A 23,238-nucleotide genomic window follows, 5' to 3' on the forward strand; every position below is an offset into this window, starting at 1 on the left:
CAAATGCTAGGTGATCTTTTACAAGAGGCATTTCTGCTATATGGGCTCAAATGTCCAAGGCTTTTAAAATGCTTGTCACAGACTTCAAAGATAAAATTGTTTGATGCTTTTGGTGTAGGGTTTGCTTTGAAATTGTCGTTACCCGCCTCATTTGGACCGGATGAACGAAGAGCACCCGTTGGTTGAGAAAACATGAAAATTGTGATCACGTGAATTCACGTAGACATTATTTACCTATTGTGATTAGAGGAATAAGACATATCAAGATGTGAGAGAGTTCGAAAGCATGATAATAGTATTTATAAAAGAATGTGGTGTTAAAAGGTGTAAAAAACTGGAAGTCGTTTTGAGTTCTTGGCCAGTGAACAAAACAAAGTTAAAATTCAGGTTACTTTTGACTTTTTTCTGTTGGTAAAATGCAGAGCAAAGCTAAAGATGATCATCAGCATCTATAAAACTATAATGCCACCCTTTTTTCTATTTATGTTGGAGGAGGGTATTTGTGATGTCATAGTTATCACTGGCACTCTTCACACCAGTGTTCGGAGCCAATGAAAAAAACCAAGTCACCACCAGTGGTTCCATGGTGTAATGGTTAGCACTCTGGACTCTGAATCCAGCGATCTGAGTTCAAATCTCGGTGGAACCTTTCCTTTAGATAGCATTAATCTTAAGAAGCTAATATGTCAATTGGTCTGCGTGAAAAATAGTTCATGTCAAACATTTTAGAAGTCCCTAAATCATAATGTTCTTCCATAAAAGCATGAGTAACAGTCAGCCAAATTTGCAAATTTGTCTTCATTTCCCATTTTTACATCTAAAAAAACAAGGAAACAATTTAAGTGTCAAAAGTTAAACTTAATACATTCAGAAATATAATCACTTGCTTCTTTAGGGAAACTGTAATTCTTCATCCTATGATATAGAAACATTGATTGATATATTTTTTCATAAGATTGCTCGCAATTTAAAAAGCCGAATGAACAATACCCCAAGCATGTCTTCTACTGTAGTTCTGTACATTGCAAACCAATAGCAGATTCCTTAAATTTTACTTTCCTTGGATATAGAATCAAAAGTGTCAAATAAACGTCTGATTTGTTTAAAGAGAATGTAAAAGCTAGTTTAGTGGTAAGATATGAGTCTTGAGCCTATTTCCTCCAAATGCTAGGTTATCTTTTACAAGAGGCATTTCTGCTATATGGGCTCAAATGTCCAAGGCTTTTAAAATGCTTGTCACAGACTTCAAAGATAAAATTGTTTGATGCTTTTGGTGTAGGGTTTGCTTTGAGATTGTCGTTACCCGCCTCACTTGGACCGGATGAACGAAGAGCACCCGTTGGTTGAGAAAACATGAAAATTGTGATCACGTGAATTCACGTAGACATTATTCACCTATTGTGATTAGAGGAATAAGACATATCAAGATGTGAGAGAGTTGGAAAGCATGATAATAGTATGTATCAAAGAATGTGGTGTTAAAAGGTGTAAAAAAACTGGAAGTCATTTTGAGTTCTTGGCTAGTGAACAAAACAAAGTTAAAATTCAAGTCACTTTTGACTTTTTTCTGTTGGTAAAATGCAGAGCAAAGCTAAAGATGATCATCAGCATCTATAAAACTATAATGCCACCCTTTTTTTCTATTTATGTTGGAGGAGGGTATTTGTGATGTCATAGTTATCACTCGCACTCTTCACACCAGTGTTCGGAGCCAATGAAAAAAGTCAAGTCACCACCAGTGGTTCCATGGTGTAATGGTTAGCTCTCTGGACTCTGAATCCAGCGATCCGAGTTCAAATCTCGGTGGAACTTTTCCTTTAGATAGCATTAATCTTAAGAAGCTAATATGTCAATTGGTCTGCGTGAAAAATAGTTCATGTCAAACATTTTAGAAGTCCCTAAATCATAATGTTCTTCCATAAAAGAATGAGCAACAGTCAGCCAAATTTGCAAATTTGTCTTCATTTCCCATTTTTACATCTAAAAAAACAAGGAAACAATTTAAGTGTCAAAAGTTAAACTTAATACATTCAGAAATATAATCACTTCCTTCTTTAGGGAAACTGTAATTCTTCATCCTATGATATAGAAACATTGATTGATATATTTTTTCATAAGATTGCTCGCAATTTAAAAAGCCGAATGAACAATACCCCTAGCATGTCTTCTTCTATAGTTCTGTACATTGCAAACCAATAGCAGATTCCTTAAGTTTTACTTTCCTTGGATATAGAATCAAAAGTGTCAAATAAACGTCTGATTTGTTTAAAGAGAATGTAAAAGCTAGTTTAGTGGTAAGATATGAGTCTTGAGCCTGATTCCTCCACATGCTAGGTTATCTTTTACAAGAGGCATTTCTGCTATATGGGCTCAAATGTCCAAGGCTTTTAAAATGCTTGTCACAGACTTCAAAGATAAAATTGTTTGATGCTTTTGGTGTAGGGTTTGCTTTGAGATTGTCGTTACCCGCCTCACTTGGACCGGATGAACGAAGAGCACCCGTTGGTTGAGAAAACATGAAAATTGTGATCACGTGAATTCACGTAGACATTATTCACCTATTGTGATTAGAGGAATAAGACATATCAAGATGTGAGAGAGTTGGAAAGCATGATAATAGTATGTATAAAAGAATGTGGTGTTAAAAGGTGTAAAAAGCTGGAAGTCATTTTGAGTTCTTGGCCAGTGAACAAAACAAAGTTAAAATTCAAGTTACTTTTGACTTTTTTCTGTTGGTAAAATGCAGAGCAAAGCTAAAGATGATCATCAGCATCTATAAAACTATAATGCCACCCTTTTTTCTATTTATGTTGGAGGAGGGTATTTGTGATGTCATAGTTATCACTGGCACTCTTCACACCAGTGTTCGGAGCCAATGAAAAAAACCAAGTCACCACCAGTGGTTCCATGGTGTAATGGTTAGCACTCTGGACTCTGAATCCAGCGATCTGAGTTCAAATCTCGGTGGAACCTTTCCTTTAGATAGCATTAATCTTAAGAAGCTAATATGTCAATTGGTCTGCGTGAAAAATAGTTCATGTCAAACATTTTAGAAGTCCCTAAATCATAATGTTCTTCCATAAAAGCATGAGTAACAGTCAGCCAAATTTGCAAATTTGTCTTCATTTCCCATTTTTACATCTAAAAAAACAAGGAAACAATTTAAGTGTCAAAAGTTAAACTTAATACATTCAGAAATATAATCACTTGCTTCTTTAGGGAAACTGTAATTCTTCATCCTATGATATAGAAACATTGATTGATATATTTTTTCATAAGATTGCTCGCAATTTAAAAAGCCGAATGAACAATACCCCAAGCATGTCTTCTACTGTAGTTCTGTACATTGCAAACCAATAGCAGATTCCTTAAATTTTACTTTCCTTGGATATAGAATCAAAAGTGTCAAATAAACGTCTGATTTGTTTAAAGAGAATGTAAAAGCTAGTTTAGTGGTAAGATATGAGTCTTGAGCCTATTTCCTCCAAATGCTAGGTTATCTTTTACAAGAGGCATTTCTGCTATATGGGCTCAAATGTCCAAGGCTTTTAAAATGCTTGTCACAGACTTCAAAGATAAAATTGTTTGATGCTTTTGGTGTAGGGTTTGCTTTGAGATTGTCGTTACCCGCCTCACTTGGACCGGATGAACGAAGAGCACCCGTTGGTTGAGAAAACATGAAAATTGTGATCACGTGAATTCACGTAGACATTATTCACCTATTGTGATTAGAGGAATAAGACATATCAAGATGTGAGAGAGTTGGAAAGCATGATAATAGTATGTATCAAAGAATGTGGTGTTAAAAGGTGTAAAAAAACTGGAAGTCATTTTGAGTTCTTGGCTAGTGAACAAAACAAAGTTAAAATTCAAGTCACTTTTGACTTTTTTCTGTTGGTAAAATGCAGAGCAAAGCTAAAGATGATCATCAGCATCTATAAAACTATAATGCCACCCTTTTTTTCTATTTATGTTGGAGGAGGGTATTTGTGATGTCATAGTTATCACTCGCACTCTTCACACCAGTGTTCGGAGCCAATGAAAAAAGTCAAGTCACCACCAGTGGTTCCATGGTGTAATGGTTAGCTCTCTGGACTCTGAATCCAGCGATCCGAGTTCAAATCTCGGTGGAACTTTTCCTTTAGATAGCATTAATCTTAAGAAGCTAATATGTCAATTGGTCTGCGTGAAAAATAGTTCATGTCAAACATTTTAGAAGTCCCTAAATCATAATGTTCTTCCATAAAAGAATGAGCAACAGTCAGCCAAATTTGCAAATTTGTCTTCATTTCCCATTTTTACATCTAAAAAAACAAGGAAACAATTTAAGTGTCAAAAGTTAAACTTAATACATTCAGAAATATAATCACTTCCTTCTTTAGGGAAACTGTAATTCTTCATCCTATGATATAGAAACATTGATTGATATATTTTTTCATAAGATTGCTCGCAATTTAAAAAGCCGAATGAACAATACCCCTAGCATGTCTTCTTCTATAGTTCTGTACATTGCAAACCAATAGCAGATTCCTTAAGTTTTACTTTCCTTGGATATAGAATCAAAAGTGTCAAATAAACGTCTGATTTGTTTAAAGAGAATGTAAAAGCTAGTTTAGTGGTAAGATATGAGTCTTGAGCCTGATTCCTCCACATGCTAGGTTATCTTTTACAAGAGGCATTTCTGCTATATGGGCTCAAATGTCCAAGGCTTTTAAAATGCTTGTCACAGACTTCAAAGATAAAATTGTTTGATGCTTTTGGTGTAGGGTTTGCTTTGAGATTGTCGTTACCCGCCTCACTTGGACCGGATGAACGAAGAGCACCCGTTGGTTGAGAAAACATGAAAATTGTGATCACGTGAATTCACGTAGACATTATTCACCTATTGTGATTAGAGGAATAAGACATATCAAGATGTGAGAGAGTTGGAAAGCATGATAATAGTATGTATAAAAGAATGTGGTGTTAAAAGGTGTAAAAAGCTGGAAGTCATTTTGAGTTCTTGGCCAGTGAACAAAACAAAGTTAAAATTCAAGTTACTTTTGACTTTTTTCTGTTGGTAAAATGCAGAGCAAAGCTAAAGATGATCATCAGCATCTATAAAACTATAATGCCACCCTTTTTTCTATTTATGTTGGAGGAGGGTATTTGTGATGTCATAGTTATCACTCGCACTCTTCACACCAGTGTTCGGAGCCAATGAAAAAAGTCAAGTCACCATCAGTGGTTCCATGGTGTAATGGTTAGCACTCTGGACTCTGAATCCAGCGATCCGAGTTCAAATCTCGGTGGAACCTTTCCTTTAGATAGCATTAATCTTAAGAAGCTAATATGTCAGTTGGTCTGCGTGAAAAATAGTTCATGTCAATCATTTTAGAAGTCCCTAAATCATAATGTTCTTCCATAAAAGAATGAGCAACAGTCAGCCAAATTTGCAAATTTGTCTTCATTTCCCATTTTTACATCTAAAAAAACAAGGAAACAATTTAAGTGTCAAAAGTTAAACTTAATACATTCAGAAATATAATCACTTGCTTCTTTAGGGAAACTGTAATTCTTCATCCTATGATATAGAAACATTGATTGATATATTTTTTCATAAGATTGCTCGCAATTTAAAAAGCCGTATGAACAATACCCCAAGCATGTCTTCTTCTGTAGTTCTGTACATTGCAAACCAATAGCAGATACCTTAAGTTTTACTTTCCTTGGATATAGAATCAAAAGTGTCAAATAAACGTCTGATTTGTTTAAAGAGAATGTAAAAGCTAGTTTAGTGCTAAGATATGAGTCTTGAGCCTGATTCCTCCAAATGCTAGGTTATCTTTTACAAGAGGCATTTCTGCTATATGGGCTCAAATGTCCAAGGCTTTTAAAATGCTTGTCACAGACTTCAAAGATAAAATTGTTTGATGCTTTTGGTGTAGGGTTTGCTTTGAGATTGTCGTTACCCACCTCACTTGGACCGGATGAACGAAGAGCACCCGTTGGTTGAGAAAACATGAAAATTGTGATCACGTGAATTCACGGAGACATTATTCACCTATTGTGATTAGAGGAATAAGACATATCAAGATGTGAGAGAGTTGGAAAGCATGATAATAGTATGTATAAAAGAATGTGGTGTTAAAAGGTGTAAAAAACTGGAAGTCATTTTGAGTTCTTGGCCAGTGAACAAAACAAAGTTAAAATTCAAGTTACTTTTGACTTTTTTCTGTTGGTAAAATGCAGAGCAAAGCTAAAGATGATCATCAGCATCTATAAAACTATAATGCCACGCTTTTTTCTATTTATGTTGGAGGAGGGTATTTGTGATGTCATAGTTATCACTCGCACTCTTCACACCAGTGTTCGGAGCCAATGAAAAAAGTCAAGTCACCACCAGTGGTTCCATGGTGTAATGGTTAGCACTCTGGACTCTGAATCCAGCGATCCGAGTTCAAATCTCGGTGGAACCTTTCCTTTAGATAGCATTAATCTTAAGAAGCTAATATGTCAATTGGTCTGCGTGAAAAATAGTTCATGTCAAACATTTTAGAAGTCCCTAAATCATAATGTTCTTCCATAAAAGCATGAGCAACAGTCAGCCAAATTTGCAAATTTGTCTTCATTTCCCATTTTTACATCTAAAAAAACAAGGAAACAATTTAAGTGTCAAAAGTTAAACTTAATACATTCAGAAATATAATCACTTGCTTCTTTAGGGAAACTGTAATTCTTCATCCTATGATATAGAAACATTGATTGATATATTTTTTCATAAGATTGCTCGCAATTTAAAAAGCCGAATGAACAATACCCCAAGCATGTCTTCTTCTGTAGTTCTGTACATTGCAAACCAATAGCAGATTCCTTAAGTTTTACTTTCCTTGGATATAGAATCAAAAGTGTCAAATAAACGTCTGATTTGTTTAAAGAGAATGTAAAAGCTAGTTTAGTGGTAAGATATGAGTCTTGAGCCTATTTCCTCCAAATGCTAGGTTATCTTTTACAAGAGGCATTTCTGCTATATGGGCTCAAATGTCCAAGGCTTTTAAAATGCTTGTCACAGACTTCAAAGATAAAATTGTTTGATGCTTTTGGTGTAGGGTTTGCTTTGAGATTGTCGTTACCCGCCTCACTTGGACCGGATGAACGAAGAGCACCCGTTGGTTGAGAAAACATGAAAATTGTGATCACGTGAATTCACGTAGACATTATTCACCTATTGTAATTAGAGGAATAAGACATATCAAGATGTGAGAGAGTTGGAAAGCATGATAATAGTATGTATCAAAGAATGTGGTGTTAAAAGGTGTAAAAAACTGGAAGTCATTTTGAGTTCTTGGCCAGTGAACAAAACAAAGTTAAAATTCAAGTTACTTTTGACTTTTTTCTGTTGGTAAAATGCAGAGCAAAGCTAAAGATGATCATCAGCATCTATAAAACTATAATGCCACCCTTTTTTTCTATTTATGTTGGAGGAGGGTATTTGTGATGTCATAGTTATCACTCGCACTCTTCACACCAGTGTTCGGAGCCAATGAAAAAAGTCAAGTCACCACCAGTGGTTCCATGGTGTAATGGTTAGCACTCTGGACTCTGAATCCAGCGATCCGAGTTCAAATCTCGGTGGAACCTTTCCTTTAGATAGCATTAATCTTAAGAAGCTAATATGTCAATTGGTCTGCGTCAAAAATAGTTCATGTCAAACATTTTAGAAGTCCCTAAATAATAATGTTCTTCCATAAAAGAATGAGCAACAGTCAGCCAAATTTGCAAATTTGTCTTCATTTCCCATTTTTACATCTAAAAAAACAAGGAAACAATTTAAGTGTCAAAAGTTAAACTTAATACATTCAGAAATATAATCACTTGCTTCTTTAGGGAAACTGTAATTCTTCATCCTATGATATAGAAACATTGATTGATATATTTTTTCATAAGATTGCTCGCAATTTAAAAAGCCGAATGAACAATACCCCAAGCATGTCTTCTTCTATAGTTCTGTACATTGCAAACCAATAGCAGATTCCTTAAGTTTTACTTTCCTTGGATATAGAATCAAAAGTGTCAAATAAACGTCTGATTTGTTTAAAGAGAATGTAAAAGCTAGTTTAGTGCTAAGATATGAGTCTTGAGCCTGATTCCTCCAAATGCTAGGTTATCTTTTACAAGAGGCATTTCTGCTATATGGGCTCAAATGTCCAAGGCTTTTAAAATGCTTGTCACAGACTTCAAAGATAAAATTGTTTGATGCTTTTGGTGTAGGGTTTGCTTTGAGATTGTCGTTACCCGCCTCACTTGGACCGGATGAACGAAGAGCACCCGTTGGTTGAGAAAACATGAAAATTGTGATCACGTGAATTCACGTAGACATTATTCACCTATTGTGATTAGAGGAATAAGACATATCAAGATGTGAGAGAGTTGGAAAGCATGATAATAGTATGTATAAAAGAATGTGGTGTTAAAAGGTGTAAAAAACTGGAAGTCATTTTGAGTTCTTGGCCAGTGAACAAAACAAAGTTAAAATTCAAGTTACTTTTGACTTTTTTCTGTTGGTAAAATGCAGAGCAAAGCTAAAGATGATCATCAGCATCTATAAAACTATAATGCCACGCTTTTTTCTATTTATGTTGGAGGAGGGTATTTGTGATGTCATAGTTATCACTCGCACTCTTCACACCAGTGTTCGGAGCCAATGAAAAAAGTCAAGTCACCACCAGTGGTTCCATGGTGTAATGGTTAGCACTCTGGACTCTGAATCCAGCGATCCGAGTTCAAATCTCGGTGGAACCTTTCCTTTAGATAGCATTAATCTTAAGAAGCTAATATGTCAATTGGTCTGCGTGAAAAATAGTTCATGTCAAACATTTTAGAAGTCCCTAAATCATAATGTTCTTCCATAAAAGAATGAGCAACAGTCAGCCAAATTTGCAAATTTGTCTTCATTTCCCATTTTTACATCTAAAAAAACAAGGAAACAATTTAAGTGTCAAAAGTTAAACTTAATACATTCTGAAATATAATCACTTGCTTCTTTAGGGAAACTGTAATTCTTCATCCTATGATATAGAAACATTGATTGATATATTTTTTCATAAGATTGCTCGCAATTTAAAAAGCCGAATGAACAATACCCCAAGCATGTCTTCTTCTGTAGTTCTGTACACTGCAAACCAATAGCAGATTCCTTAAGTTTTACTTTCCTTGGATATAGAATCAAAAGTGTCAAATAAACGTCTGATTTGTTTAAAGAGAATGTAAAAGCTAGTTTAGTGCTAAGATATGAGTCTTGAGCCTGCTTCCTCCAAATGCTAGGTTATCTTTTACAAGAGGCATTTCTGCTATATGGGCTCAAATGTCCAAGGCTTTTAAAATGCTTGTCACAGACTTCAAAGATAAAATTGTTTGATGCTTTTGGTGTAGGGTTTGCTTTGAGATTGTCGTTACCCGCCTCACTTGGACCGGATGAACGAAGAGCACCCGTTGGTTGAGAAAACATGAAAATTGTGATCACGTGAATTCACGTAGACATTATTCACCTATTGTGATTAGAGGAATAAGACATATCAAGATGTGAGAGAGTTGGAAAGCATGATAATAGTATGTATCAAAGAATGTGGTGTTAAAAGGTGTAAAAAACTGGAAGTCATTTTGAGTTCTTGGCCAGTGAAGAAAACAAAGTTAAAATTCAAGTTACTTTAGACTTTTTTCTGTTGGTAAAATGCAGAGCAAAGCTAAAGATGATCATCAGCATCTATAAAACTATAATGCCACGCTTTTTTCTATTTATGTTGGAGGAGGGTATTTGTGATGTCATAGTTATCACTCGCACTCTTCACACCAGTGTTCGGAGCCAATGAAAAAAGTCAAGTCACCACCAGTGGTTCCATGGTGTAATGGTTAGCACTCTGGACTCTGAATCCAGCGATCCGAGTTCAAATCTCGGTGGAACCTTTCCTTTAGATAGCATTAATCTTAAGAAGCTAATATGTCAATTGGTCTGTGTGAAAAATAGTTCATGTCAAACATTTCCGAAGTCCCTAAATAATAATGTTCTTCCATAAAAGAATGAGCAACAGTCAGCCAAATTTGCAAATTTGTCTTCATTTCCCATTTTTACATCTAAAAAAACAAGGAAACAATTTAAGTATCAAAAGTTAAACTTAATACATTCAGAAATATAATCACTTGCTTCTTTAGGGAAACTGTAATTCTTCATCCTATGATATAGAAACATTGATTGATATATTTTTTCATAAGATTGCTCGCAATTTAAAAAGCCGAATGAACAATACCCCAAGCATGTCTTCTTCTGTAGTTCTGTACATTGCAAACCAATAGCAGATTCCTTAAGTTTTACTTTCCTTGGATATAGAATCAAAAGTGTCAAATAAACATCTGATTTGTTTAAAGAGAATGTAAAAGCTAGTTTAGTGGTAAGATATGAGTCTTGAGCCTATTTCCTCCAAATGCTAGGTTATCTTTTACAAGAGGCATTTCTGCTATATGGGGTCAAATGTCCAAGGCTTTTAAAATGCTTGTCACAGACTTTAAAGATAAAACTGTTTGATGCTTTTGGTGTAGGGTTTGCTTTGAGATTGTCGTTACCCGCCTCACTTGGACCGGATGAACGAAGAGCACCCGTTGGTTGAGAAAACATGAAAATTGTGATCACGTGAATTCACGTAGACATTATTCACCTATTGTGATTAGAGGAATAAGACATATCAAGATGTGAGAGAGTTGGAAAGCATGATAATAGTATGTATCAAAGAATGTGGTGTTAAAAGGTGTAAAAAAACTGGAAGTCATTTTGAGTTCTTGGCCAGTGAACAAAACAAAGTTAAAATTCAAGTTACTTTTGACTTTTTTCTGTTGGTAAAATGCAGAGCAAAGCTAAAGATGATCATCAGCATCTATAAAACTATAATGCCACCCTTTTTTTCTATTTATGTTGGAGGAGGGTATTTGTGATGTCATAGTTATCACTCGCACTCTTCACACCAGTGTTCGGAGCCAATGAAAAAAGTCAAGTCACCACCAGTGGTTCCATGGTGTAATGGTTAGCACTCTGGACTCTGAATCCAGCTATCCGAGTTCAAATCTCGGTGGAAACTTTCCTTTAGATAGCATTAATCTTAAGAAGCTAATATGTCAATTGGTCTGCGTGAAAAATAGTTCATGTCAAACATTTTAGAAGTCCCTAAATCATAATGTTCTTCCATAAAAGAATGAGCAACAGTCAGCCAAATTTGCAAATTTGTCTTCATTTCCCATTTTTACATCTAAAAAAACAAGGAAACAATTTAAGTGTCAAAAGTTAAACTTAATACATTCAGAAATATAATCACTTGCTTCTTTAGGGAAACTGTAATTCTTCATCCTATGATATAGAAACATTGATTGATATATTTTTTCATAAGATTGCTCGCAATTTAAAAAGCCGAATGAACAATACCCCAAGCATGTCTTCTTCTATAGTTCTGTACATTGCAAACCAATAGCAGATTCCTTAAGTTTTACTTTCCTTGGATATAGAATCAAAAGTGTCAAATAAACGTCTGATTTGTTTAAAGAGAATGTAAAAGCTAGTTTAGTGGTAAGATATGAGTCTTGAGCCTGATTCCTCCAAATGCTAGGTTATCTTTTACAAGAGGCATTTCTGCTATATGGGCTCAAATGTCCAAGGCTTTTAAAATGCTTGTCACAGACTTCAAAGATAAAATTGTTTGATGCTTTTGGTGTAGGGTTTGCTTTGAGATTGTCGTTACCCGCCTCACTTGGACCGGATGAACGAAGAGCACCCGTTGGTTGAGAAAACATGAAAATTGTGATCACGTGAATTCACGTAGACATTATTCACCTATTGTGATTAGAGGAATAAGACATATCAAGATGTGAGAGAGTTGGAAAGCATGATAATAGTATGTATAAAAGAATGTGGTGTTAAAAGGTGTAAAAAACTGGAAGTCATTTTGAGTTCTTGGCCAGTGAACAAAACAAAGTTAAAATTCAAGTTACTTTTGACTTTTTTCTGTTGGTAAAATGCAGAGCAAAGCTAAAGATGATCATCAGCATCTATAAAACTATAATGCCACCCTTTTTTCTATTTATGTTGGAGGAGGGTATTTGTAATGTCATAGTGATCACTCGCACTCTTCACACCAGTGTTCGGAGCCAATGAAAAAAATCAAGTCACCACCAGTGGTTCCATGGTGTAATGGTTAGCACTCTGGACTCTGAATCCAGCGATCCGAGTTCAAATCTCAGTGGAACCTTTCCTTTAGATAGCATTAATGTTAAGAAGCTAATATGTCAATTGGTCTGCGTGAAAAATAGTTCATGTCAAAAAATTTTAGAAGTCCCTAAATCATAATGTTCTTCCATAAAAGAATGAGCAACAGTCAGCCAAATTTGCAAATTTGTCTTCATTTCCCATTTTTACATCTAAAAAAACAAGGAAACAATTTAAGTGTCAAAAGTTAAACTTAATACATTCAGAAATATAATCACTTGCTTCTTTAGGGAAACTGTAATTCTTCATCCTATGATATAGAAACATTGATTGATATATTTTTTCATAAGATTGCTCGCAATTTAAAAAGCCGAATGAACAATACCCCAAGCATGTCTTCTTCTGTAGTTCTGTACATTGCAAACCAATAGCAGATTCCTTAAGTTTTACTTTCCTTGGATATAGAATCAAAAGTGTCAAATAAAGGTCTGATTTGTTTAAAGAGAATGTAAAAGCTAGTTTAGTGGTAAGATATGAGTCTTGAGCCTGATTCCTCCAAATGCTAGGTTATCTTTTACAAGAGGCATTTCTGCTATATGGGCTCAAATGTCCAAGGCTTTTAAAATGCTTGTCACAGACTTCAAAGATAAAATTGTTTGATGCTTTTGGTGTAGGGTTTGCTTTGAGATTGTCGTTACCCGCCTCACTTGGACCGGATGAACGAAGAGCACCCGTTGGTTGAGAAAACATGAAAATTGTGATCACGTGAATTCACGTAGACATTATTCACCTATTGTGATTAGAGGAATAAGACATATCAAGATGTGAGAGAGTTGGAAAGCATGATAATAGTATGTATAAAAGAATGTGGTGTTAAAAGGTGTAAAAAACTGGAAGTCATTTTGAGTTCTTGGCCAGTGAACAAAACAAAGTTAAAATTCAAGTTACTTTTGACTTTTTTCTGTTGGTAAAATGCAGAGCAAAGCTAAAGATGATCATCAGCATCTATAAAACTATAATGCCACCCTTTTTTCTATTTATGTTGGAGGAGGGTATTTGTAATGTCATAGTGATCACTCGCACTCTTCACACCAGTGTTCGGAGCCAATGAAAAAAATCAAGTCACCACCAGTGGTTCCATGGTGTAATGGTTAGCACTCTGGACTCTGAATCCAGCGATCCGAGTTCAAATCTCAGTGGAACCTTTCCTTTAGATAGCATTAATCTTAAGAAGCTAATATGTCAATTGGTCTGCGTGAAAAATAGTTCATGTCAAAAAATTTTAGAAGTCCCTAAATCATAATGTTCTTCCATAAAAGAATGAGCAACAGTCAGCCAAATTTGCAAATTTGTCTTCATTTCCCATTTTTACATCTAAAAAAACAAGGAAACAATTTAAGTGTCAAAAGTTAAACTTAATACATTCAGAAATATAATCACTTGCTTCTTTAGGGAAACTGTAATTCTTCATCCTATGATATAGAAACATTGATTGATATATTTTTTCATAAGATTGCTCGCAATTTAAAAAGCCGAATGAACAATACCCCAAGCATGTCTTCTTCTGTAGTTCTGTACATTGCAAACCAATAGCAGATTCCTTAAGTTTTACTTTCCTTGGATATAGAATCAAAAGTGTCAAATAAAGGTCTGATTTGTTTAAAGAGAATGTAAAAGCTAGTTTAGTGGTAAGATATGAGTCTTGAGCCTGATTCCTCCAAATGCTAGGTTATCTTTTACAAGAGGCATTTCTGCTATATGGGCTCAAATGTCCAAGGCTTTTAAAATGCTTGTCACAGACTTCAAAGATAAAATTGTTTGATGCTTTTGGTGAAGGGTTTGCTTTGAGATTGTCGTTACCCGCCTCACTTGGACCGGATGAACGAAGAGCACCCGTTGGTTGAGAAAACATGAAAATTGTGATCACGTGAATTCACGTAGACATTATTCACCTATTGTGATTAGAGGAATAAGACATATCAAGATGTGAGAGAGTTGGAAAGCATGATAATAGTATGTATAAAAGAATGTGGTGTTAAAAGGTGTAAAAAGCTGGAAGTCATTTTGAGTTCTTGGCCAGTGAACAAAACAAAGTTAAAATTCAAGTTACTTTTGACTTTTTTCTGTTGGTAAAATGCAGAGCAAAGCTAAAGATGATCATCAGCATCTATAAAACTATAATGCCACGCTTTTTTCTATTTATGTTGGAGGAGGGTATTTGTGATGTCATAGTTATCACTCGCACTCTTCACACCAGTGTTCGGAGCCAATGAAAAAAGTCTAGTCACCACCAGTGGTTCCATGGTGTAATGGTTAGCACTCTGGACTCTGAATCCAGCGATCCGAGTTCAAATCTCGGTGGAACCTTTCCTTTAGATAGCATTAATCTTAAGAAGCTAATATGTCAATTGGTCTGCGTGAAAAATAGTTCATGTCAAACATTTTAGAAGTCCCTAAATCATAATGTTCTTCCATAAAAGAATGAGCAACAGTCAGCCATATTTGCAAATTTGTCTTCATTTCCCATTTTTACATCTAAAAAAACAAGGAAACAATTTAAGTGTCAAAAGTTAAACTTAATACATTCTGAAATATAATCACTTGCTTCTTTAGGGAAACTGTAATTCTTCATCCTATGATATAGAAACATTGATTGATATATTTTTTCATAAGATTGCTCGCAATTTAAAAAGCCGAATGAACAATACCCCAAGCATGTCTTCTTCTGTAGTTCTGTACACTGCAAACCAATAGCAGATTCCTTAAGTTTTACTTTCCTTGGATATAGAATCAAAAGTGTCAAATAAACGTCTGATTTGTTTAAAGAGAATGTAAAAGCTAGTTTAGTGCTAAGATATGAGTCTTGAGCCTGCTTCCTCCAAATGCTAGGTTATCTTTTACAAGAGGCATTTCTGCTATATGGGCTCAAATGTCCAAGGCTTTTAAAATGCTTGTCACAGACTTCAAAGATAAAATTGTTTGATGCTTTTGGTGTAGGGTTTGCTTTGAGATTGTCGTTACCCGCCTCACTTGGACCGGATGAACGAAGAGCACCCGTTGGTTGAGAAAACATGAAAATTGTGATCACGTGAATTCACGTAGACATTATTCACCTATTGTGATTAGAGGAATAAGACATATCAAGATGTGAGAGAGTTGGAAAGCATGATAATAGTATGTATCAAAGAATGTGGTGTTAAAAGGTGTAAAAAACTGGAAGTCATTTTGAGTTCTTGGCCAGTGAACAAAACAAAGTTAAAATTCAAGTTACTTTAGACTTTTTTCTGTTGGTAAAATGCAGAGCAAAGCTAAAGATGATCATCAGCATCTATAAAACTATAATGCCACGCTTTTTTCTATTTATGTTGGAGGAGGGTATTTGTGATGTCATAGTTATCACTCGCACTCTTCACACCAGTGTTCGGAGCCAATGAAAAAAGTCAAGTCACCACCAGTGGTTCCATGGTGTAATGGTTAGCACTCTGGACTCTGAATCCAGCGATCCGAGTTCAAATCTCGGTGGAACCTTTCCTTTAGATAGCATTAATCTTAAGAAGCTAATATGTCAATTGGTCTGTGTGAAAAATAGTTCATGTCAAACATTTCCGAAATCCCTAAATAATAATGTTCTTCCATAAAAGAATGCGCAACAGTCAGCCAAATTTGCAAATTTGTCTTCATTTCCCATTTTTACATCTAAAAAAACAAGGAAACAATTTAAGTGTCAAAAGTTAAACTTAATACATTCAGAAATATAATCACTTGCTTCTTTAGGGAAACTGTAATTCTTCATCCTATGATATAGAAACATTGATTGATATATTTTTTCATAAGATTGCTCGCAATTTAAAAAGCCGAATGAACAATACCCCAAGCATGTCTTCTTCTGTAGTTCTGTACATTGCAAACCAATAGCAGATTCCTTAAGTTTTACTTTCCTTGGATATAGAATCAAAAGTGTCAAATAAACATCTGATTTGTTTAAAGAGAATGTAAAAGCTAGTTTAGTGGTAAGATATGAGTCTTGAGCCTATTTCCTCCAAATGCTAGGTTATCTTTTACAAGAGGCATTTCTGCTATATGGGGTCAAATGTCCAAGGCTTTTAAAATGCTTGTCACAGACTTTAAAGATAAAATTGTTTGATGCTTTTGGTGTAGGGTTTGCTTTGAGATTGTCGTTACCCGCCTCACTTGGACCGGATGAACGAAGAGCACCCGTTGGTTGAGAAAACATGAAAATTGTGATCACGTGAATTCACGTAGACATTATTCACCTATTGTGATTAGAGGAATAAGACATATCAAGATGTGAGAGAGTTGGAAAGCATGATAATAGTATGTATCAAAGAATGTGGTGTTAAAAGGTGTAAAAAAACTGGAAGTCATTTTGAGTTCTTGGCCAGTGAACAAAACAAAGTTAAAATTCAAGTTACTTTTGACTTTTTTCTGTTGGTAAAATGCAGAGCAAAGCTAAAGATGATCATCAGCATCTATAAAACTATAATGCCACCCTTTTTTTCTATTTATGTTGGAGGAGGGTATTTGTGATGTCATAGTTATCACTCGCACTCTTCACACCAGTGTTCGGAGCCAATGAAAAAAGTCAAGTCACCACCAGTGGTTCCATGGTGTAATGGTTAGCACTCTGGACTCTGAATCCAGCTATCCGAGTTCAAATCTCGGTGGAAACTTTCCTTTAGATAGCATTAATCTTAAGAAGCTAATATGTCAATTGGTCTGCGTGAAAAATAGTTCATGTCAAACATTTTAGAAGTCCCTAAATCATAATGTTCTTCCATAAAAGAATGAGCAACAGTCAGCCAAATTTGCAAATTTGTCTTCATTTCCCATTTTTACATCTAAAAAAACAAGGAAACAATTTAAGTGTCAAAAGTTAAACTTAATACATTCAGAAATATAATCACTTGCTTCTTTAGGGAAACTGTAATTCTTCATCCTATGATATAGAAACATTGATTGATATATTTTTTCATAAGATTGCTCGCAATTTAAAAAGCCGAATGAACAATACCCCAAGCATGTCTTCTTCTATAGTTCTGTACATTGCAAACCAATAGCAGATTCCTTAAGTTTTACTTTCCTTGGATATAGAATCAAAAGTGTCAAATAAACGTCTGATTTGTTTAAAGAGAATGTAAAAGCTAGTTTAGTGGTAAGATATGAGTCTTGAGCCTGATTCCTCCAAATGCTAGGTTATCTTTTACAAGAGGCATTTCTGCTATATGGGCTCAAATGTCCAAGGCTTTTAAAATGCTTGTCACAGACTTCAAAGATAAAATTGTTTGATGCTTTTGGTGTAGGGTTTGCTTTGAGATTGTCGTTACCCGCCTCACTTGGACCGGATGAACGAAGAGCACCCGTTGGTTGAGAAAACATGAAAATTGTGATCACGTGAATTCACGTAGACATTATTCACCTATTGTGATTAGAGGAATAAGACATATCAAGATGTGAGAGAGTTGGAAAGCATGATAATAGTATGTATAAAAGAATGTGGTGTTAAAAGGTGTAAAAAACTGGAAGTCATTTTGAGTTCTTGGCCAGTGAACAAAACAAAGTTAAAATTCAAGTTACTTTTGACTTTTTTCTGTTGGTAAAATGCAGAGCAAAGCTAAAGATGATCATCAGCATCTATAAAACTATAATGCCACCCTTTTTTCTATTTATGTTGGAGGAGGGTATTTGTAATGTCATAGTGATCACTCGCACTCTTCACACCAGTGTTCGGAGCCAATGAAAAAAATCAAGTCACCACCAGTGGTTCCATGGTGTAATGGTTAGCACTCTGGACTCTGAATCCAGCGATCCGAGTTCAAATCTCAGTGGAACCTTTCCTTTAGATAGCATTAATGTTAAGAAGCTAATATGTCAATTGGTCTGCGTGAAAAATAGTTCATGTCAAAAAATTTTAGAAGTCCCTAAATCATAATGTTCTTCCATAAAAGAATGAGCAACAGTCAGCCAAATTTGCAAATTTGTCTTCATTTCCCATTTTTACATCTAAAAAAACAAGGAAACAATTTAAGTGTCAAAAGTTAAACTTAATACATTCAGAAATATAATCACTTGCTTCTTTAGGGAAACTGTAATTCTTCATCCTATGATATAGAAACATTGATTGATATATTTTTTCATAAGATTGCTCGCAATTTAAAAAGCCGAATGAACAATACCCCAAGCATGTCTTCTTCTGTAGTTCTGTACATTGCAAACCAATAGCAGATTCCTTAAGTTTTACTTTCCTTGGATATAGAATCAAAAGTGTCAAATAAAGGTCTGATTTGTTTAAAGAGAATGTAAAAGCTAGTTTAGTGGTAAGATATGAGTCTTGAGCCTGATTCCTCCAAATGCTAGGTTATCTTTTACAAGAGGCATTTCTGCTATATGGGCTCAAATGTCCAAGGCTTTTAAAATGCTTGTCACAGACTTCAAAGATAAAATTGTTTGATGCTTTTGGTGAAGGGTTTGCTTTGAGATTGTCGTTACCCGCCTCACTTGGACCGGATGAACGAAGAGCACCCGTTGGTTGAGAAAACATGAAAATTGTGATCACGTGAATTCACGTAGACATTATTCACCTATTGTGATTAGAGGAATAAGACATATCAAGATGTGAGAGAGTTGGAAAGCATGATAATAGTATGTATAAAAGAATGTGGTGTTAAAAGGTGTAAAAAGCTGGAAGTCATTTTGAGTTCTTGGCCAGTGAACAAAACAAAGTTAAAATTCAAGTTACTTTTGACTTTTTTCTGTTGGTAAAATGCAGAGCAAAGCTAAAGATGATCATCAGCATCTATAAAACTATAATGCCACCCTTTTTTCTATTTATGTTGGAGGAGGGTATTTGTGATGTCATAGTTATCACTCGCACTCTTCACACCAGTGTTCGGAGCCAATGAAAAAAGTCAAGTCACCACCAGTGGTTCCATGGTGTAATGGTTAGCACTTTGGACTCTGAATCCAGTGATCCGAGTTCAAATCTCGGTGGAACCTTTCCTTTAGATAGCATTAATCTTAAGAAGCTAATATGTCAATTGGTCTGCGTGAAAAATAGTTCATGTCAATCATTTTAGAAGTCCCTAAATCATAATGTTCTTCCATAAAAGAATGAGCAACAGTCAGCCAAATTTGCAAATTTGTCTTCATTTCCCATTTTTACATCTAAAAAAACAAGGAAACAATTTAAGTGTCAAAAGTTAAACTTAATACATTCAGAAATATAATCACTTGCTTCTTTAGGGAAACTGTAATTCTTCATCCTATGATATAGAAACATTGATTGATATATTTTTTCATAAGATTGCTCGCAATTTAAAAAGCCGAATGAACAATACCCCAAGCATGTCTTCTTCTGTAGTTCTGTACATTGCAAACCAATAGCAGATTCCTTAAGTTTTACTTTCCTTGGATATAGAATCAAAAGTGTCAAATAAACGTCTGATTTGTTTAAAGAGAATGTAAAAGCTAGTTTAGTGGTAAGATATGAGTCTTGAGCCTGATTCCTCCAAATGCTAGGTGATCTTTTACAAGAGGCATTTCTGCTATATGGGCTCAAATGTCCAAGGCTTTTAAAATGCTTGTCACAGACTTCAAAGATAAAATTTTTGATGCTTTTGGTGTAGGGTTTGCTTTGAAATTGTCGTTACCCGCCTCATTTGGACCGGATGAACGAAGAGCACCCGTTGGTTGAGAAAACATGAAAATTGTGATCACGTGAATTCACGTAGACATTATTTACCTATTGTGATTAGAGGAATAAGACATATCAAGATGTGAGAGAGTTCGAAAGCATGATAATAGTATTTATAAAAGAATGTGGTGTTAAAAGGTGTAAAAAACTGGAAGTCGTTTTGAGTTCTTGGCCAGTGAACAAAACAAAGTTAAAATTCAGGTTACTTTTGACTTTTTTCTGTTGGTAAAATGCAGAGCAAAGCTAAAGATGATCATCAGCATCTATAAAACTATAATGCCACCCTTTTTTCTATTTATGTTGGAGGAGGGTATTTGTGATGTCATAGTTATCACTGGCACTCTTCACACCAGTGTTCGGAGCCAATGAAAAAAACCAAGTCACCACCAGTGGTTCCATGGTGTAATGGTTAGCACTCTGGACTCTGAATCCAGCGATCTGAGTTCAAATCTCGGTGGAACCTTTCCTTTAGATAGCATTAATCTTAAGAAGCTAATATGTCAATTGGTCTGCGTGAAAAATAGTTCATGTCAAACATTTTAGAAGTCCCTAAATCATAATGTTCTTCCATAAAAGCATGAGTAACAGTCAGCCAAATTTGCAAATTTGTCTTCATTTCCCATTTTTACATCTAAAAAAACAAGGAAACAATTTAAGTGTCAAAAGTTAAACTTAATACATTCAGAAATATAATCACTTGCTTCTTTAGGGAAACTGTAATTCTTCATCCTATGATATAGAAACATTGATTGATATATTTTTTCATAAGATTGCTCGCAATTTAAAAAGCTGAATGAACAATACCCCAAGCATGTCTTCTTCTGTAGTTCTGTACATTGCAAACCAATAGCAGATTCCTTAAATTTTACTTTCCTTGGATATAGAATCAAAAGTGTCAAATAAACGTCTGATTTTTTTAAAGAGAATGTAAAAGCTAGTTTAGTGGTAAGATATGAGTCTTGAGCCTATTTCCTCCAAATGCTAGGTTATCTTTTACAAGAGGCATTTCTGCTATATGGGCTCAAATGTCCAAGGCTTTTAAAATGCTTGTCACAGACTTCAAAGATAAAATTGTTTGATGCTTTTGGTGTAGGGTTTGCTTTGAGATTGTCGTTACCCGCCTCACTTGGACCGGATGAACGAAGAGCACCCGTTGGTTGAGAAAACATGAAAATTGTGATCACGTGAATTCACGTAGACATTATTCACCTATTGTGATTAGAGGAATAAGACATATCAAGATGTGAGAGAGTTGGAAAGCATGATAATAGTATGTATCAAAGAATGTGGTGTTAAAAGGTGTAAAAAAACTGGAAGTCATTTTGAGTTCTTGGCTAGTGAACAAAACAAAGTTAAAATTCAAGTCACTTTTGACTTTTTTCTGTTGGTAAAATGCAGAGCAAAGCTAAAGATGATCATCAGCATCTATAAAACTATAATGCCACCCTTTTTTTCTATTTATGTTGGAGGAGGGTATTTGTGATGTCATAGTTATCACTCGCACTCTTCACACCAGTGTTCGGAGCCAATGAAAAAAGTCAAGACACCACCAGTGGTTCCATGGTGTAATGGTTAGCTCTCTGGACTCTGAATCCAGCGATCCGAGTTCAAATCTCGGTGGAACTTTTCCTTTAGATAGCATTAATCTTAAGAAGCTAATATGTCAATTGGTCTGCGTGAAAAATAGTTCATGTCAATCATTTTAGAAGTCCCTAAATCATAATGTTCTTCCATAAAAGAATGAGCAACAGTCAGCCAAATTTGCAAATTTGTCTTCATTTCCCATTTTTACATCTAAAAAAACAAGGAAACAATTTAAGTGTCAAAAGTTAAACTTAATACATTCAGAAATATAATCACTTGCTTCTTTAGGGAAACTGTAATTCTTCATCCTATGATATAGAAACATTGATTGATATATTTTTTCATAAGATTGCTCGCAATTTAAAAAGCCGAATGAACAATACCCCAAGCATGTCTTCTTCTGTAGTTCTGTACACTGCAAACCAATAGCAGATTCCTTAAGTTTTACTTTCCTTGGATATAGAATCAAAAGTGTCAAATAAACGTCTGATTTGTTTAAAGAGAATGTAAAAGCTAGTTTAGTGCTAAGATATGAGTCTTGAGCCTGCTTCCTCCAAATGCTAGGTTATCTTTTACAAGAGGCATTTCTGCTATATGGGCTCAAATGTCCAAGGCTTTTAAAATGCTTGTCACAGACTTCAAAGATAAAATTGTTTGATGCTTTTGGTGTAGGGTTTGCTTTGAGATTGTCGTTACCCGCCTCACTTGGACCGGATGAACGAAGAGCACCTGTTGGTTGAGAAAACATGAAAATTGTGATCACGTGAATTCACGTAGACATTATTCACCTATTGTGATTAGAGGAATAAGACATATCAAGATGTGAGAGAGTTGGAAAGCATGATAATAGTATGTATCAAAGAATGTGGTGTTAAAAGGTGTAAAAAACTGGAAGTCATTTTGAGTTCTTGGCCAGTGAACAAAACAAAGTTAAAATTCAAGTTACTTTTGACTTTTTTCTGTTGGTAAAATGCAGAGCAAAGCTAAAGATGATCATCAGCATCTATAAAACTATAATGCCACGTTTTTTTCTCTTTATGTTGGAGGAGGGTATTTGTGATGTCATAGTTATCACTCGCACTCTTCACACCAGTGTTCGGAGCCAATGAAAAAAGTCAAGTCACCACCAGTGGTTCCATGGTGTAATGGTTAGCACTCTGGACTCTGAATCCAGCGATCCGAGTTCAAATCTCGGTGGAACCTTTCCTTTAAATAGCATTAATCTTAAGAAGCTAATATGTCAATTGGTCTGCGTGAAAAATAGTTCATGTCAAACATTTTAGAAGTCCCTAAATCATAATGTTCTTCCATAAAAGAATGAGCAACAGTCAGCCAAATTTGCAAATTTGTCTTCATTTCCCATTTTTACATCTAAAAAAACAAGGAAACAATTTAAGTGTCAAAAGTTAAACTTAATACATTCAGAAATATAATCACTTGCTTCTTTAGGGAAACTGTAATTCTTCATCCTATGATATAGAAACATTGATTGATATATTTTTTCATAAGATTGCTCGCAATTTAAAAAGCCGAATGAACAATACCCCAAGCATGTCTTCTTCTGTAGTTCTGTACACTGCAAACCAATAGCAGATTCCTTAAGTTTTACTTTCCTTGGATATAGAATCAAAAGTGTCAAATAAACGTCTGATTTGTTTAAAGAGAATGTAAAAGCTAGTTTAGTGCTAAGATATGAGTCTTGAGCCTGCTTCCTCCAAAT

General features: G+C 35.0%; 20 non-coding genes across 20 annotated transcripts; all 20 read left to right on the forward strand.

Moving 5' to 3' along the window:
• The first annotated feature begins 577 nt into the window (after positions 1–577).
• On the forward strand, positions 578–649 carry TRNAQ-CUG (transfer RNA glutamine (anticodon CUG)). Its single transcript has one exon. It is a non-coding gene; the product is annotated as a tRNA-Gln (tRNA).
• A 1,091-nt stretch (positions 650–1,740) lies between these two features.
• Positions 1,741–1,812, forward strand: TRNAQ-CUG (transfer RNA glutamine (anticodon CUG)). The gene has a single exon. It is a non-coding gene; the product is annotated as a tRNA-Gln (tRNA).
• Positions 1,813–2,901: 1,089 nt separating this feature from the next.
• Positions 2,902–2,973, forward strand: TRNAQ-CUG (transfer RNA glutamine (anticodon CUG)). The gene has a single exon. It is a non-coding gene; the product is annotated as a tRNA-Gln (tRNA).
• A 1,091-nt stretch (positions 2,974–4,064) lies between these two features.
• On the forward strand, positions 4,065–4,136 carry TRNAQ-CUG (transfer RNA glutamine (anticodon CUG)). Its single transcript has one exon. It is a non-coding gene; the product is annotated as a tRNA-Gln (tRNA).
• A 1,089-nt stretch (positions 4,137–5,225) lies between these two features.
• TRNAQ-CUG (transfer RNA glutamine (anticodon CUG)) lies at positions 5,226–5,297 on the forward strand. Its single transcript has one exon. It is a non-coding gene; the product is annotated as a tRNA-Gln (tRNA).
• A 1,089-nt stretch (positions 5,298–6,386) lies between these two features.
• Positions 6,387–6,458, forward strand: TRNAQ-CUG (transfer RNA glutamine (anticodon CUG)). The gene has a single exon. It is a non-coding gene; the product is annotated as a tRNA-Gln (tRNA).
• Positions 6,459–7,548: 1,090 nt separating this feature from the next.
• On the forward strand, positions 7,549–7,620 carry TRNAQ-CUG (transfer RNA glutamine (anticodon CUG)). Its single transcript has one exon. It is a non-coding gene; the product is annotated as a tRNA-Gln (tRNA).
• A 1,089-nt stretch (positions 7,621–8,709) lies between these two features.
• Positions 8,710–8,781, forward strand: TRNAQ-CUG (transfer RNA glutamine (anticodon CUG)). Its single transcript has one exon. It is a non-coding gene; the product is annotated as a tRNA-Gln (tRNA).
• A 1,089-nt stretch (positions 8,782–9,870) lies between these two features.
• TRNAQ-CUG (transfer RNA glutamine (anticodon CUG)) lies at positions 9,871–9,942 on the forward strand. The gene has a single exon. It is a non-coding gene; the product is annotated as a tRNA-Gln (tRNA).
• Positions 9,943–11,033: 1,091 nt separating this feature from the next.
• On the forward strand, positions 11,034–11,105 carry TRNAQ-CUG (transfer RNA glutamine (anticodon CUG)). Its single transcript has one exon. It is a non-coding gene; the product is annotated as a tRNA-Gln (tRNA).
• A 1,089-nt stretch (positions 11,106–12,194) lies between these two features.
• TRNAQ-CUG (transfer RNA glutamine (anticodon CUG)) lies at positions 12,195–12,266 on the forward strand. The gene has a single exon. It is a non-coding gene; the product is annotated as a tRNA-Gln (tRNA).
• Positions 12,267–13,356: 1,090 nt separating this feature from the next.
• On the forward strand, positions 13,357–13,428 carry TRNAQ-CUG (transfer RNA glutamine (anticodon CUG)). Its single transcript has one exon. It is a non-coding gene; the product is annotated as a tRNA-Gln (tRNA).
• A 1,090-nt stretch (positions 13,429–14,518) lies between these two features.
• TRNAQ-CUG (transfer RNA glutamine (anticodon CUG)) lies at positions 14,519–14,590 on the forward strand. Its single transcript has one exon. It is a non-coding gene; the product is annotated as a tRNA-Gln (tRNA).
• Positions 14,591–15,679: 1,089 nt separating this feature from the next.
• On the forward strand, positions 15,680–15,751 carry TRNAQ-CUG (transfer RNA glutamine (anticodon CUG)). The gene has a single exon. It is a non-coding gene; the product is annotated as a tRNA-Gln (tRNA).
• A 1,091-nt stretch (positions 15,752–16,842) lies between these two features.
• On the forward strand, positions 16,843–16,914 carry TRNAQ-CUG (transfer RNA glutamine (anticodon CUG)). The gene has a single exon. It is a non-coding gene; the product is annotated as a tRNA-Gln (tRNA).
• Positions 16,915–18,003: 1,089 nt separating this feature from the next.
• TRNAQ-CUG (transfer RNA glutamine (anticodon CUG)) lies at positions 18,004–18,075 on the forward strand. Its single transcript has one exon. It is a non-coding gene; the product is annotated as a tRNA-Gln (tRNA).
• A 1,090-nt stretch (positions 18,076–19,165) lies between these two features.
• On the forward strand, positions 19,166–19,237 carry TRNAQ-CUG (transfer RNA glutamine (anticodon CUG)). The gene has a single exon. It is a non-coding gene; the product is annotated as a tRNA-Gln (tRNA).
• A 1,088-nt stretch (positions 19,238–20,325) lies between these two features.
• Positions 20,326–20,397, forward strand: TRNAQ-CUG (transfer RNA glutamine (anticodon CUG)). The gene has a single exon. It is a non-coding gene; the product is annotated as a tRNA-Gln (tRNA).
• A 1,091-nt stretch (positions 20,398–21,488) lies between these two features.
• Positions 21,489–21,560, forward strand: TRNAQ-CUG (transfer RNA glutamine (anticodon CUG)). The gene has a single exon. It is a non-coding gene; the product is annotated as a tRNA-Gln (tRNA).
• A 1,089-nt stretch (positions 21,561–22,649) lies between these two features.
• TRNAQ-CUG (transfer RNA glutamine (anticodon CUG)) lies at positions 22,650–22,721 on the forward strand. Its single transcript has one exon. It is a non-coding gene; the product is annotated as a tRNA-Gln (tRNA).
• The last annotated feature ends 517 nt before the right edge of the window (positions 22,722–23,238 follow it).

The sequence above is a fragment of the Pelobates fuscus genome, chromosome 12 (assembly GCF_036172605.1).
Source record: "Pelobates fuscus isolate aPelFus1 chromosome 12, aPelFus1.pri, whole genome shotgun sequence".
Classification (NCBI taxonomy): domain Eukaryota; kingdom Metazoa; phylum Chordata; class Amphibia; order Anura; family Pelobatidae; genus Pelobates; species Pelobates fuscus.